The sequence below is a fragment of the Lolium rigidum genome, chromosome 7 (genome assembly GCF_022539505.1).
Source record: "Lolium rigidum isolate FL_2022 chromosome 7, APGP_CSIRO_Lrig_0.1, whole genome shotgun sequence".
Taxonomy (NCBI): Eukaryota; Viridiplantae; Streptophyta; class Magnoliopsida; order Poales; family Poaceae; genus Lolium; species Lolium rigidum.
The window spans coordinates 353,973,247-353,990,290 of NC_061514.1; the positions used below are offsets into that span (position 1 = coordinate 353,973,247).

At 38.7% G+C, this 17,044-nt stretch overlaps 1 long non-coding RNA gene across 2 annotated transcripts; it reads right to left on the bottom strand.

Annotated features, from left to right (window-relative positions):
* Positions 1 to 11,960: 11,960 nt before the first annotated feature.
* On the bottom strand, positions 11,961 to 15,223 carry LOC124678098. 2 transcript variants are annotated; one of them, XR_006994331.1, is made up of 3 exons: positions 15,163 to 15,223; positions 14,861 to 15,081; positions 11,961 to 14,663 (listed from the first exon to the last, which is right to left on the bottom strand). It is a non-coding gene; the product is annotated as an uncharacterized LOC124678098 (long non-coding RNA). The 2 variants fall into 2 exon arrangements; XR_006994332.1 differs by having other exon boundaries at positions 11,961 to 12,160; positions 13,301 to 15,081.
* Positions 15,224 to 17,044: the final 1,821 nt, after the last annotated feature.

The window sequence follows — 17,044 nt, forward strand, 5'->3', positions numbered from 1 at the left end:
CGTGAGGATTCACGTTGATAATCAAGGTCTAGATATATCCAAACCAGACAAATCATGTATCTACCCCTGTCGATCTTATGAAGTCTAGCATGAAGAGAAGTCATTTTGGGTTTCAAACATGGAAATTTCAAGAACATCCCAAAAGCTTCATTTTAGAGTGACTATAATAAGGATACAAACTTCCCTTTTCATTTTCATGTTTTAAACTTGTTTAAATCTTGGTCAAACCGCCTAGGATTTGACCAAGAATCAAATGGGCATACAAATTCAGGAAAAAATCAAAAACCAATGCACTTAGCATTCTTATGTCATATATATAGTAAGCATTAAAGTTGATAAACAAGGTCTAGACATATTCAAACCAGACAACTCATGTATATATATCTACCCCTAACCGGCCCTAAACTCTGTCTTATGAAGTCAATCATGAAGAGAAGTGGTTTTGGGTTTCAAACATGGAAATTTCAAGAACCTCCCAAAAGCTTTATTTTAGAGTGACTAAGAAGGATCCATGCTTACCTTTTCATTTTCATATTTTGAACTTGTTTAAATCTTTGTCAAACCTAGGATTGACCAAAAGATTCAAATGGGCATAAAATTCATAAAAAATCATAAAAATGAAAAACCAAAGCATATAGTCTTTGTATGTCATATAGCAAGCATTCAAGTTGATAAATTAACAAGGTTTGGACATATTAAAGCCATACAAATCATGTATCTACCCCTAACCCTAAACTCGGTCGATCTTATGAAGTCTAGCATGAAGAGAAGTCGTTTTGGGTTTCAAACATGGAAATTTCAAGGACACACATCCCAAAAGCTTCATTTTAGAGTGACTAAGAAGGATCCATGCTTACCTTTTCATTTCAGTGTTATAAACTTGTTTAAATCATAGTCAACCCTAGGATTTGACCAAGATTCAAATGGGCAGAAAACTTAAAAAATCAGAAAAATGAAAACCAAAGTACATAGTCTTCTTATGTCATATAGTAAGCATATTGAAGTTGATAAACAAGGTTTGGACATATTCAAACCATACAAATCATGTATCTAACCCCTAACCCTAAACTCTGTCTTATGAAATCAAGCATGAAGAGAAGTGGTTTTGGGTTTCAAACATGGAAATTTCAAAAACCTCTCAAAAGCTTCATTTTAGAGTGACTAAGAAGGATCCATGCTTAGTTTTGCATTTCATATTTTAAACTTGTTAAAATCATTATCAAACCTTAGGATTTGACCAAGATACAAATGGTTGGGCACAAAATTAAAAAAAAAACAGAAAAATGAAAACCAAATCACATAGTCTTCTTATGTCATATCGTAAGCATTCAAGTTGATAAACAAGGTCTAGATATACCCAAACCATACAAATCATGTATCAACCCCTGTTGAAGTCTAGCACGAAGAGAAGTCGTTTTGGGTTTCAAACATGGAAATTTCAAGAACATCATCCCAAAAGCTTCATTTTAGAGTGACTAAGAAGGATACAAACTTCCCTTTCCATTTTCATGTTTTAAACTTGTTTAAATCTTGGTCAAACCACATAGGATTTGACCAAGATTGAAATGGGCATACAAATTCAGAAAAAAATCAAAAGAATGAAAAACCAATGCACATAGCATTCTTATGTCATATATATAGTAAGCATTAAAGTTGATAAACAAGGTCTAGACATATTCAAACTAGACAACTCATGTATATATCTACCCCTAACCCTAAACTCTGTCTTATGAAGTCAATCATGAAGAGAAGTGGTTTTGGGTTTCAAACATGGAAATTTCAAGAACCTCCCAAAAGCTTTATTTTAGAGTGACTAAGAAGGATCCATGCTTACCTTTTCATTTTCATATTTTAGACTTGTTTAAATCTTTGTCAAACCTAGGATTTGACCAAAAGATTCAAATGGGCATAAAATGCAAAAAAAAAAGAAAAACAAAAGCATATAGTCTTCTTATGTCATATAGTAAGCATTCAAGTTGATGAATTAACAATGTTTGGACATATTCAAACCATACAAATCATGTATCTACCCCCTAACCCTAAATTCGGTCTTATGAAGTCAAGCTTGAAGAGAAGTGGTTTTGGGTTTCAAACATGGAAATTTCAAAAACCTCCCAAAAGCTCCATTTTAGAGTGACTAAGAAGGATCCATGCTTACCTTTGCATTTCATATTTTAAACTTGTTTAAATCATTATCAAACCTAGGATTTGACAAAGGTACAAATGGGTGGGCACAAAACTCAAAAAAATCATAAAAAATGAAAAACCAAATCACATAGTCTTCTTATCTGTCATATCGTAAGCATTAAAGTTGATAAACAAGGTCTAGATATATCCAAACCAGACAAATCATGTATCTACCCCTATCGATCTTATGAAGTCTAGCATGAAGATAAGTCGTTTTGGGTTTCAAACATGGAAATTTCAAGAACTTCCCAAAAGCTTCATTTTAGAGTGACTATAATAAGGATACAAACTTCCCTTTTCATTTGCATGTTTTAAACTTGTTTAAATCTTGGTAAAACCGCCTAGGATTTGACCAAGATGCAAATGGGCATACAAATTAAGGAAAAAATCAAAAACCAATGCACATTGCATTCTTATGTCATATATATAGTAAGCATTAAAGTTGATAAACAAGGTCTAGACATATTCAAACCAGACAACTCATGTATATATCTACCCCTAACCCTAAACTCTGTCTTATGAAGTCAATCATGAAGAGAAGTGGTTTTGGGTTTCAAACATGGAAATTTCAAGAACCTCCCAAAAGCTTTATTTTAGAGTGACTAAGAAGGATCCATGCTTACCTTTTCATTTTCATATTTTGATCTTGTTTAAATCTTTGTCAAACCTAGGATTGACCAAAAGATTCAAATGGGCATAAAATTCATAAAAAATCATAAAAATGAAAAACCAAAGCATATAGTCTTCGTATGTCATATAGCAAGCATTCAAGTTGATAAATTAACAAGGTTTGGACATATTGAAGCCATACAAATCATGTATCTACCCCTAACCCTAAACTCGGTCGATCTTATGAAGTCTAGCATGAAGAGAAGTCGTTTTGGGTTTCAAACATGGAAATTTCAAGGACACACATCCCAAAAGCTTCATTTTAGAGTGACTAAGAAGGATCCATGCTTACCTTTTCATTTCATGTTATTAACTTGTTTAAATCATGGTCAACCCTAGGATTTGACAAAGATTCAAATGGGCATAAAATTAAAAAAATCAGAAAAATGAAAACCAAAGTACATAGTCTTCTTATGTCATATAGTAAGCATATTGAAGTTGATAAACAAGGTTTGGACATATTCAAACCAGACAAATCATGTATCTACCCCCTAACCCTAAACTCGGTCTTATGAAGTCTAGCATGAAGATAAGTCGTTTTGGGTTTCAAACGTTTAAGCCAAAAGCCCCTTTTTCAAACACTTCAAACTTACTCAAATTTGGTTCAAATTTGAAAGACATACAAGTTATAGCACACATAGTGCATACATTTTCACACATACTGCACTAGATAGATGCTAACCCTATAGTTTGAGGCCATTTGGATGAGGTAGAAAAAATTCTTGGATTAGAATCGTGTTGTTCGAACCCCGTAGTTGGATTTTTTTGAACCTTGATCTGTAGTACTGGGCAAAACCCTAGTTTAACCTATTTAATTATAGATTCGTATATCGATTTTTCTACCTTTTTATTATTACTATGCAGCACATGTGTGTTTGCCCATGTAGCTAGTGAAACTCGGAGGAAGAGGGATCACTCGGAAGAACAGAAGAAGGGAGAGCATTATGGTGTCTCCCCTTTTTCGGGTGATGATGTTGACTATTGTGCAGGGTTTGTCAGTGAGCAGGAGGAGGTGCGAGCGAGAGAGCGAGCGAGCGAGTCGAGCGAGGCCGAGAATGGGAGAGATTTGTTTTTTTTTGTGTGAGAGGGACAACCGAAGGATCCTGAAGGACCCAGAGACTTCCAATACGCATCCTGATGCGTCTTCTCTTGACAAAGAAGATGGCTAGGAGTTTGCGTACCTATTATTGCACGTGACTTGTGCTCACTGAAGTGTGGGACCTCACGCGTGGGCACCACACGTAAGTGACAAACCTGTTGGTGTAAAAACTCGGTTGATTATTATAGTGCATTAGAACAAAGTTTCCTATGGATTCAAGGCTAGGAAATCCAAGTTAACTCATTTACATGACATTATTTTTTCCATGAAGCAAAGTTAACACATCTATCAATTGGTACATTTTGGAGTGACTAAGTAGGATCCAGGCTTACTTATTCGTTTCCATGTGTTAAACTTGTCTAAATCTTGGTGAAACCTAGGATTTGACCAACAAGATTCAAATGGGCAGAAAAATAAAATAAAAACGGAAAAATGAAAAACCAAATCACATAGTCTTCTTATGTCATATAGTAAGCATTAAAGTTGATAAACAAGGTCTAGACATATTCAAACCATACAAATCATGTATCTAACCCCTAACCCTAAACTCTGTCTTATGAAGTCAAGCATGAAGAGAAGTGGTTTTGGGTTTCAAACATGGAAATTTCAAAAACCTCCCAAAAGCTTCATTTTAGAGTGACTAAGAAGGATCCATGCTTCCCTTTTCATTTTCATGTTTTAAACTTGTTTAAATCATTATCAAACCTAGGATTTGACCAAGATACAAATGGGTGGGCACAAAATTCAAAAAAAATAGAAAAATGAAAAACCAAATCACATAGTCTTCTTATGTCATATCGTAAGGATTCACGTTGATAAACAAGGTCTAGATATACCCAAACCATAAAAATCATGTATCTACCCCTGTCGATCTTATGAAGTCTAGCATGAAGAGAAGTCGTTTTGGGTTTCAAACATGGAAATTTCAAGAACATCCCAAAAGCTTCATTTTAGAGTGACTAAGAAGGATACAAACTTCCCTTTTCATTTTCATGTTTTAAACTTGTTTAAATCTTGGTAAAACCGCCTAGGATTTGACAAAGATTCAAATGGGCATAAAAATTCAGAAAAAAATCAAAAGAATGAAAAACCAATGCACATAGCATTCTTATGTCATATATATAGTAAGCATTAAAGTTGATAAACAAGGTCTAGACATATTCAAACTAGACAACTCATGTATATATCTACCCCTAACCCTAAACTCTATCTTATGAAGTCAATCATGAAGAGAAGTGGTTTTGGGTTTCAAACATGGAAATTTCAAGAACCTCCCAAAAGCTTTATTTTAGAGTGACTAAGAAGGATCCATGCTTACCTTTGCATTTCATATTTTAAACTTGTTTATTACCAAACCTAGGATTTGACCAAGATACAAATGGGTGGGCACAAAATTCAAAAAAATCAGAAAAAATGAAAAACCAAATCACATAGTCTTCTTATGTCATATCGTAAGCATTAAAGTTGATAAACAAGGTCTAGATATATATATCCAAACCAGACAAATCATGTATCTACCCCTGTCGATCTTATGAAGTCTAGCATGAAGAGAAGTCGTTTTGGGTTTCAAACATGGAAATTTCAAGAACATCCCAAAAGCTTCATTTTAGAGTTACTAATAAGGATACAAACTTCCCTTTTCATTTTCATGTTTTAAACTTGTTTAAATCTTGGTCAAACCGCCTAGGATTTGACCAAGATTCAAATGGTCATACAAATTCAGAAAAGAATGAAAAACCAAAGCACATAGCATTCTTATGTCATATATATAGTAAGCATTAAAGTTGATAAACAAGGTCTAGACATATTAAAACCAGACAACTCATGTATATATCTACCCCTAACCCTAAACTCTGTCTAATGAAGTCAATCATGAAGAGATGTGGTTTTGGGTTTCAAACATGGAAATTTCAAGAACCTCCCAAAAGCTTTATTTTAGAGTGACTAAGAAGGATCCATGCTTACCTTTTCATTTTCATATTTTAAACTTGTTTAAATCTTTGTCAAACCTAGGATTTCACCAAAAGATTCAAATGGGCATAAAATTCATAAAAAACCAGAAAAATGAAAACCAAAGCATATAGTCTTCGTATGTCATATAGTAAGCATTCAAGTTGATAAATTAACAAGGTTTGGACATATTCAAACCATACAAATCATGTATCTACCCCTAACCCTAAACTCGGTCGATCTTATGAAGTCTAGCATGAAGCGAAGTTGTTTTGGGTTTCGAAAATGGAAATTTCAAGAACATCCCAAAAGCTTCATTTTAGAGTGACTAAGAAGGATCCATGCTTACCTTTTCATTGTCATATTTTAAACTTGTTTAAATCTTTGTCGAACCTAGGATTTGACCAAAAGATTCAAATGTGCATAAAATTCAAAAAAAAATTAGAAAAATGAAAAACAAAAGCATATAGTCTTCTTATGTCATATAGTTGATAAATTAACAAGGGTTGGACATATTCAAACCATACAAATCATGTATCTACCCCCTAACCCTAAACTCGATCGATCTTATGAAGTCTAGCATGAAGAGAAGTCGTTTTGGGTTTCAAACATGGAAATTTCAAGAACATCCCAAAAGCTTCATTTTAGAGTGACTAAGAAGGATCCATGCTTACTTTTCATTTCATGTTATAAACATGTTTAGATCATGGTCAAACCTAGGATTTGACCAAGATTCAAATGGGCAAAAAACTAAAAAAATCAGAAAAATTGAAAACCAAAGTACATAGTCTTCTTATGTCATATAGTAAGCATATTCAAGTTGATAAAGAAGGTTTTTTGTGCAACATAATCCCTCCGTCCACAAATAAGTGTACATGCGGGTTTTCCAAGATAAATTATGAAGTGGAGTAGGTACGAAGTAGGAGGTGGTGGAATCTGCAATTCCCTCGCCTATATATTATATACAAGTCGAAGACTACAACCCTCTATCCCTATCTCCTTCCCATCCTCTATTTAGAATCGTTGGGCATGGAGGTTCCCCCTGGTAGCATTAGAGTTTCTGTCGACTTTGCTAAATTGAGAAGACTGTTCAGCTGCAGAGTGTGCTCTCAACCCATACAACCTCCTGCAATATCGTCGGTTAGTACTTTCTTCACTAGGTTCATCCAGATGTATTTTAATTTGGGCCAACAGTCGTGTTAATTTCCTTGTATTAAGCAGTGCCGTGGGTGCCAGAAGTTGGTATGCGGCAGCTGCTCTAGGATATTGTCCGGTCGCGCATGCCCGGGATGCCAGGGCGTGTTGCAAGGTGAAAGTCTCTCGTCTGAAGTCATGGAGTTTACCAGTGGATGTTTTCTCCAACCGAATGGGGCGAGAATATCGTTCACCTGCGGTTTGTGCTTTCAAATAGCACGGCGTCCACTATACCAGGTTAGTACTTTCTTCGTTAGGTTCCACCCAACTGTATTTTTCTTTTGGCCAACGGTCATGTTAATTTCCTTGTATTAAGCAGTGCGTTCGCAGGGATGGGCGAGGGCACCTTACATGCGGAAACTGCGTAAGAAACCTGCCCAGTCTCGCGTGCCCGAGATGCGACGACATCCTCGAAGACGTAGGAGGAAGCAGTTCGATTAATAGATATCCCTCCCTGTTTAAGGTAGATTGCAGCAACGATGGTTGCGACATGAGCGGCGACTTGCTCGAATACTTGCAACACGAGCGGACGTGCGAGCATAAGCCAACAAGACGGTAGGTGGATGGTCTTGCCGGTCTCGATGGAGAAGATGATCGCGCTTCGAGGCTAAAATCTGAGCTCGTTGGAGAAGGATCGGATGGAGTTTCCTTTTCTAGATCTAGGGTTCTTTTTGTACTTTTGGATGTCTTTTCTGTAGTTTCCTTTTACTTAGAGATTTCTCCTTGCAATCTGTAATCCCACCGTCATAATATAAAAGCAGTGCCGCCAGGTCCTTCGGGACTTTTCTGTGTTCAAAAAATGTATGATTCTATACATGTCGTCTATTTATGTGTGCGATGTTGTATCGCCTATTACCGTGTTTAGTTTGAGCGTGTCCATGTCCTAGTACAAAACTTCGGCATGATGTATCTTGTCACATGTTTCCCCACAAATGAAAATTGGATTGGTGGTAGACAAGTCAAGGCACATTTATATGTGCGACAACCCAAAATGCACATATTTTGCAAAGTTTTGATGCGTGAGTGAAAAGTTGCAAATATATACATAAACTTGGGCCCTAATTAAAAAGTTTGACATGGTTCTTGTGTAGTACTGGTATCAAGCTCACATGTGGGGAGAAATTAAGCTGGACGAAGTCCAACATGTTGCCAAACTATTTGAAGGGCTATTTTCTAAAACACTAGTATGGCAGTATGGTATTTTCCCTAGCTATGTAGAAAATGATGAACAATCCATGCCTTTTGAATGCCTTTTTTGAACCATAGGAAACTTTGTACTAATACAGTATAATAAGCACCTTAGTTATGACACCGACAGGTCTGTCACTTACGTGTGGTTCCCATGCGTGAGGTCCCACACTTCAGTGAGCACAAGTCACCTGCGGTAGGTAGGCAAAATGCCAGCCATCTTCTTTGTCAAGAGAAGACGCCTCAAGACTCTCTCTCTCTTTCGCAAAAAAAACACACTCTCTCAAGTTAGGGAGTTAGATGTAATTTCCTGTTTATTTCGTGTCCTGTTATAAACCGTGCTCTAATGCGTAGTGGAATTCTAGGTCCTTCAGGATCCTTCGGTTGTCCCTCTCTCTCTCGAAAAAATCTCTCTCTCATTGTCGGCCTCGCTCGCTCGCACCTCCTGCGCATTGACAAACCCTGCACAACAGTCAACATCACCCTAAAAAGGTCAGACACCATAAATAAGAGGGGCCCCGTGACTGCTCTCGCTTCGTCTCCTTCGGTGTGATCCCTACTCCCTAGTTAAAATAACTTGAAAATTTCAACCCCTTGTATGAATTGCAGTTGGGGTAAATTTGAATCCCGTGGCAGGAATTCTCGCTACTCCTCTCGATTTATAGGCTCCTGCCGCCTCTCCCCATTCATCTTCAAAATCCTATAGCCCCAACCTGTACAGGTGCTCGTCGGCGGCCTGTACCATCCACAACCTCCGTATTAGCGCCTCCCCTCCGCACCCCCATCTTCCGGCGATGAATCCCACGAGTGGACTAGGGGGCCCGTTAGGTGTGCGGCCCACCATCGTAATCCCCAGCGAAGCAACTACGGGACCTCGCCGCCAACTCGCACGCCCCCACGACAGAGCTGCAGCAGGCGCATGGCGGCCTCGCTGTTGAGTCTGATGTGCCCATCATGCGGCAGCGGATCAACGACCTCTTCGTGGGCTCAGACGTGACAGTCGTGCTGCAGCTGCAAGACAACCTCACCGTCGCCGGGAAGTCGGTCCTCTCCAAGGAGAAGAGCTTCGAGGTCAGTGGTTCATGTAGTTTAATCATTGGTTTAAAACTACTTAGCCCCCTACCGAGTATTATTTGGAGGGGATTTGGTGCAAAATACTTCATTCACCATGTTTTGGCGTGAGTATTTGCGGCGGATCGTGACAACCCGAGAGATAGCCTGGCCCGGGGCATTATTAGTTTTATTTTTTGAGGGGTTCCTCGGGCCTTATTAGTGAAGCGTCCAATTTCTATTCACGTAATCCATGCCGACGAGGCCTCGGGACTTGTAATTTTGCATTGGAATCAATCCCTCAGCCTGATCCATGCTAGAACGGGGTGGAGGCCCGGAAGGAGAAGCGACAATCGGAGCACGTATGTGCAACGACAGAAACGCGAGAGCAGAGGTGTTGCGGTTCCACGTCCACCCGACGTGCGTGGAAGTGTTTCCTGAGGATCCCCGCGACTCTGATCCTGTCCAATACTCTCCTGCCAAACAGATAAAATGTGTTCTTATTAAGAAAGACCCAGATATTACTCACTGAGTAGCTGCATTACCACATTCGAACTTCAATGCAAACTTCAAACTTCACTGCAGTCTTTTCCCCCCCTTTCGAACTGGAGATCCAGCCTCTCCATCGATTGATGCATAGGGCAAACTTTATTAGTTCATGTTTCGTTCTTAGTTTGAAACTTTATTGCTCCAAGCTCCCGAGTACTCATATTACTACAGTATTGCAATTGAAATTTATACATATTACAATTACTATTGAAGTTAGTCTTGTACATATTACTAGGAGTATTGAAGTTTAAGTCCTGCAAACTTTCGGAGTACTATATTACTATTGAAGTTACACTCTTGCACTTTATTAGTATAATATCATGTGTCACACAGGGTCGCTTCCGTGAATCTACCATCTAATGAAGGACGACAACATGAAGCGTCTATGCAAGTAATCCGGCGGTCGCTCCCGGATGAGTCGCGCGAGTTGATTGACCATGCGTCCAAGCTCCGAGATGTGAACGCACATCTGGTAAACCGTGTTGTGAAGCTATGGAATGAGTATGCCGTACTCTTGAATGAGCACTCATCTCTATCAAAGGAGAACTCATCTCTATCGAAGGAGAACATCTCCATCCTAAAAGAAAACTCATCTCTGAAAAAGGAGAACATCTCCATCCTAAAAGAGAATTCATCTCTGAAAAAGGAGCACACCTACTACAAGTGGGGGAGCATGACAGGAAACTCGTAATCTTCTTCGGGTGTGAAGAAGGTGTACCCATATGTGCATGTAGAGAGGTGGAGACGGTTGCCGATGAGACAAGTGAGTAGATTGAGGAGGGCAGCCACAGCCCACAACGTTTGTAGTTACAAATCTTCTATCATAAAAGTTGTAGTATCGAAATTAATATGTATCCCTTAATATATGTGGTGTTTGGCAATATATAGCTTAACATGCAAGGACTCTGCAATGTAATTTGTATCAGTTTGATTGGCTTTCTACCCAAGTGAGCATCTGTCATATTTGTCCAAGGTTTGATTTTTGCATCTTATCAGATTTTGTTGAATACCATACTAAAAAAAATCCATGTGCATCATTTTGATGCAGAGGCTGGCGGTCTCAACCACCATTACGAAAAGGATATTTCTAGACATGAAACATTGGATAAAATCCTTGACTGTATCCTGCAAGTGTGGCACCTAGAAACAATGATTAAAATTCAAAGCTGCATCTCCTACCAATACAAATGCTATACCAGACAATTTTGAAACAAATTGAATCCAAACCGAAATAAATTAAATTATATTTGGAAGAAGATATGTAGAAGTACCCCTGTACGATAGGGACGCTATGTGCAATGCACGACATGTTGGCAAAAAATTACCCGCATATACCAAAGGCATGGGCACCAAGGTCCGATGCAAATTTGAATTCGGCCAAAGGAGGGTACTAGCAAAGATTTCGATCGTGCCGCCGATCCAGACATTCTTATGAAGTAAAGGGAATTTGATCATCTTGGTCTTGCAAGTAATGAAATGTGGGGACTCCTAAGATCGACGACGTCAACACTGATGTTTCTTTTTCAGCATAAGCTAGTGGCTGACAACTTTGATTCCAATTCGGCTGATGCAGATGTCCATAAGATCATCAAGAGGATCTTGGATCATGTTGAAGCACGTGTTGACATTCTTCTCTCGTGTTTGAAGGCATATGATTTTGATAGGGTGATGCAAAAGCCGCCATATGGTCAATAGATTGTTATTATATACATGGAAGTTGTTTCTTGGGTCATCATCTAGATCTTTTGTTTTCTTATGTGATAGCAGTACTTTATGGAAATTATGTTAGTACTAGATCATGATAGCGCGCGTTGCAGCGCCCGTCCATTTTAATAATATTTTGATAGTTATATCATCTATGTGAGATGATATCAAATATTTATGTCATAGCTTATGACCTGCATCACAACTGATGAATTTAACTACAAATTAGTTAGCATAGGACAGACAACTATATTTTCCAACCTTAAACATTACAAATTATACTTTATACATCAACTTTTGATTACTACTTTACCCAATTTGAGCCCAGTACAAACACATACATATTACAATTTGTCATATTTGAGAATTACGGCGAACATACAAAATAAGTACCTAAATTACACTTGTTAAAAAAATTTAGAGCATGTGATCCTTTACTCCAAGTATTGGAGTACGAGAGATAAACAAAAGGATGCAACAAGGACATAGTAACTATGTCTTCTATCTTCTGCTCTTCCGGTTCCGCAACACTACTTCAAGTTGTTCAAGTGTATATCACGGTTTTCCCACCTAGAAATCAAAGTTCCCACAACAAATCAAAGAGAAATTGTACAATTCAAATATTTACCATAATGACTAACAAAACATGCACATCATGTCAGTTAAATGACACAGGTCTACTGCTAGATCTAACAAAAAATGCTTAGCTAGGCAAACTAAGCCAAAAAAAAAATGAAAAATAGCATAAACAAGCTTCACAAAAAATCTACTACAAAAAAGACTATCCATACTCATATTCAAAATATTATCTATGGGATTTTGGGCATGATAATGAAAGCAAACCATATAGACTATGTTCAGGACATCTAATTGGAATATGTTTGGAATATTTAAACTCAAGGGTCCCTTGAAGTTTCAGAGAATATGAGTGTTATTGTCTATCTTGCAGGTATCATCATACTTCTTAATTGATGGAATACATTCATTGGTGAATGAATGATGTATGACACTTCCTTGTATGTTCATATTGAGTTCAAAAGCTATTTCCCAAAGCAAGAAGCTGAAAGCCCTTATAAGGAGTTCAGGAAATAACTACACGGGATAGCTGAGTAAATATTGGTATGAAAGTGTTGTGAGAAATAAAATGTCATGCATTTTAGTCAAGACAAAATATCAGACACATGATGTGCACAGATTTTGTAAACCACCAAAAGCTTCAGCATGTGAAACTGTTACACGACAAATCAGGAACAAAAAATGCAAGGAACAATAGACCAAAAATTTGTAATATGATTGATTTTCGAGAGAGTGCATAACTTTTGTACATTTAGGGAAGAAGCAAGACAAATGAAACTATTTACTTCTCCCCCATAACTGCAGACACCACAAAATGGCAGGCACGGGCATTACACAGCCCAACACAAAAACCAGATCAAACTTCTAGAAATAAAGAGACATATACCTTGCAGGCTCGCAGTAAGTAAAAAAGACACAAACTGATGGATAACAATGCACCTCGAATATTTAAATAGCTAAGTGAAGCACTGTATAAATATCTCAATACAATTAAAACTCTGACAGGTGATATTCACTATCTCAATAAGAAAGATAGTTAATATTAAAATCAACTACACTCTGTGATACCAAACTGTTCAAAACAACAATGGGAGTATAAAATTTCTTACATATTCCTACATCATTTCTATTTACCTGTAGTAGTCTCAGCATTCCAGAAAAAAAGTCATGTAATAGAAATTTCTCGTATCTCCTTCCAATAAATGACATTGTTCTCTCACCCCTTTTCTGGTGAGCTACCTGTCTAACCAAAAAAATGATATCAAAAGAGGTCCACTGTCTAACGAACATAGAACATAACGATTTTCAATTGTAAATATAGCATTTAATAAAAAACTTGCACCAAAATTTCAAACGATTCAATCATAGGAGAAAAATGAGTAACTTAAATTCTTCTTTATACATGATCAGCAATGCACACCATGGAAGCACTATGGCATCTAAATATACGGTGTCAACTTAGATGTTGGGCAGGCTAGAATTTCAAGCAAAAAACAAGAACTAAAGGCAAGCACAAATCTCGAAGAATAGCCAAGAAAAAAATGTAAGAACAATATGGTGATCAATCTAATCCAGAAAATATGACGACATATGTGCCCTAGCAAACAGAAGCAACACATGTAATATAACGACTAAAGGTATCAGCCAACTATCTTTTAAATGTGTACAAACTGAAAACAACTGTCCCATTGACCCATTGCATACACGCTTAATTACGTGCAACTCTTCTTCGACGGCCTTCTCTTTCCCTAGACTGAGTTGCCCAATTTCGCACACGACCTAGATTATCAAAGGAACAACATGAACACCCAACATATAATGGCAAAAGGTAGTACCATGAATTCAGACACTTGAATGTACGGCATCGAAAAGATCAAGGCAAGACAAATGTTAGCACGAACAGCGTTTACAAACAAATGATTTTTTTTTCTAAATTTAAAAGCAAAGTAGGGCAGAGAGCCGCTGATACTGCCAAGAACAGGCAAGATTCTAGATCCACCAACAATTCAAGAATATTGCAGAACTTTGTACACTGGTCAAAGCTCGAAGCACTCAGAGATTAAGTGAATAAGTATTTACCTTCTCGACATCATATTCTTACTAACCTGTAGCATGAAAGAAATACTCCAACTTCAAATGCAATAGTAATGTCAGATGCGTATCTTCAGATGCTATAGTTCAGTCAAAATTTACATTAATTAGCTTCCCAATGAACAAAAATAAATACGAATGAATTTCTAAACCAGCCGTTGAAACAACAATTTACATCTAATCATTTAGATTGATTGCATAACATGTATTTTCCAGAGGTTGTACATAAGTTAAAATACAGCCGTTCTGCATACAAACATTTTCCAACTAAAAATGTGGATCGGTTTCAACTGAACAACATTAGAAGTATTGTGCAATCTGTATGCAACCTCCCACCATGGTCTGTATATTACCACTGATGTAGTTGTAGTTTTCTCCAGGAGCTGAAGTGATGGAGAAAGGATGCCTAAACAAGAGATAAATTCCAATCATTACTCAGTGCACAATTAGAACCCAGGAGCAGTCCTAGCCAAATGAGTAGATGAAAATCCATTTAAATGGATAACATCGTGAACGCTGAAAAATGATAAAGCTTCGACATTCTTGTAAAGAAAGTATGACACAACATATGCAAGAAAATCAACCGGATCCAGAGGCATGGACCTTGAAGTAGTCGTCGATCACATGGACATTTTCCCAGGATTCTTCGAGCAGTCGAGGTGCGCGTGCTAATGCGCCGCGACTCTCCAGGCAGGCTGGCATTATTGGTAACGAAGAAGACCGTTACGGCCGCCCGATCCGCTCCCACGTCATCCGCCACGGCTGCTCCATGGCTCTTCCGGCGATATTGAGTGCACAACACACGCCAAATTGCACATCGTCCGCTTAACCAGCCCAAAAATCCGATGTCAAATCTCCACATAGGAGATAGCTATGGTGAAACTGAGGGGGATTTACAGACGTACCTGGCGGGCGAAGTTGTCACGGGCTTGGTGCCTCAGGTTTGGCAGTTCACCAGACTTGTTGCCGCCACAGAGGGGGCTGGGCTTGCAGTGTGCTGCACCTACAATTTGCTGCGCGAGGTAGGCGAACGTCTAGGGACGTACGTGTTTCGGTGGACGCCGCTGCTCAAGATCGAGTTCTGGGGAGGCGCCTTTGTTCGAGATTGTGGTCAGCGGCGGCGGTGGTAGGAGGGAGACGGCGCGGGGGTACACACAAAAGGTTGGGGAGGGGAGGAGGCGGTGGGAGCCTGGGATGATTTCTTATCCGCTTATTAGTTTGTCTGAGATGGACCGACTACTTTGGTGGGCTGCAGTTCCGGAACGAGGCCCAACGAATCAGCAGTGGGCTAACTCGTTTTCCGGAGTAGAAGCCCTAAAACGGTTCGCTGAACGATTTGACGTGAACTGATGGTGCAAAAACGAGTTACCGACGGTTCGGTGCCAGTGGGTTGATCTGAAGCGTTGCACAGGCAGATCCGATGGCTGACGAGCCAAAATCGCTGTGAGGGCTCCTAGGTAGTTCCATTATACTGTTAACTAATTGTCTTATACTGAATTGTTGCTACTCTATTTTACTACCTTCATAATGCATAGTAAGTTAGATGTAGTACTATCATGCATGAGTGTATTAGTTAGCATGTAGACTCATTCTATCTTGAAAAGTGTTATGGTAACATAGCTAGTTACCACTTACCACAACCATCTATTTCTTCATTTAATATCATGCCATGTCATCAATTTGCCTAGTTGGCAACTCCGCTACACGGATACGGGGCAGAGAGGCCGTGTCCGTGTCGGATACTGGTATCCGATACGGATACGGCTCGGATCATCGTATCCCTACGGTTTTTGACGTATCGCTAAATTAACGAATTAAAAATAATTGATAATAATTCAGATACCTATTCCAATACGGTTTGGACACAGATCCGATATGGTCCAGCCCAGATGAAAAATCCTAACCTCTTTTTTAACCCTCCCTTGCCAATTCCCACCCTCCCCGAGACCCCGACACAGCTGCCTCCTTCCTCTTGTGGTGGCACTACTAGATCTCGCACCCAGTAGCAGTGTGGCGACCTAGCCGGCGGAGACCCGACAACTTTTCCGTCTCGGCGCAAGAGCCAAGAAGCTTGATCGGCCCCTGCAAGCAAGCGAGCCGATGCCGGCAGAGCAACCAGTAAGCCAGGAGCAAGCTACAAATCCTAACATTCTACTGTGAAGTTATTTATGTTACAATTTTAGATAAATCAAGGGTTGTGGAGCAATACAAAATGCCGTTGTATCAATGTATTGGTGTAAATTTATTTCTAGTTTAGAAAGCTATTAAAAGGTATCCTTGTATCCGCGCATTTTCAAAATTTCGCATTTACGTATCGTATAGATCCGATACGGATACACGTATCCGTATCGGTGCTGCGTAGGTTGGCAATGCATGTAGCTCTATGTTAATACTCCTTAGTTACTCCCACTATGAGTAGTCTAAGTAGCATGGTCTACCCCGGAAGCAGATCCTCTAACGTGCAAGCTACACCTCTCTAATTTTCCTTCTCCACATCTACATGATTAAGTCTAATTTGATCTAAATTAACTTCCATAATATATGTAAGCCATATGCATTTACAATAATTAGTAACAATCAAAATTATGACTATCTTTTTTTAACGTTTATACTATTTTTTGTACAGTAAAAATATACAGTGATTGCTACAGTAAATACATACAGTATTTGTTAATGTTTCCTGAATTTTCTTCTACGTTTTGCACTACTTAAGCACTGTGCTTACCTGACTTGTCATCTCTATATTACAATCACGAGTATATTACTTAGACCATCTGTACAACATAC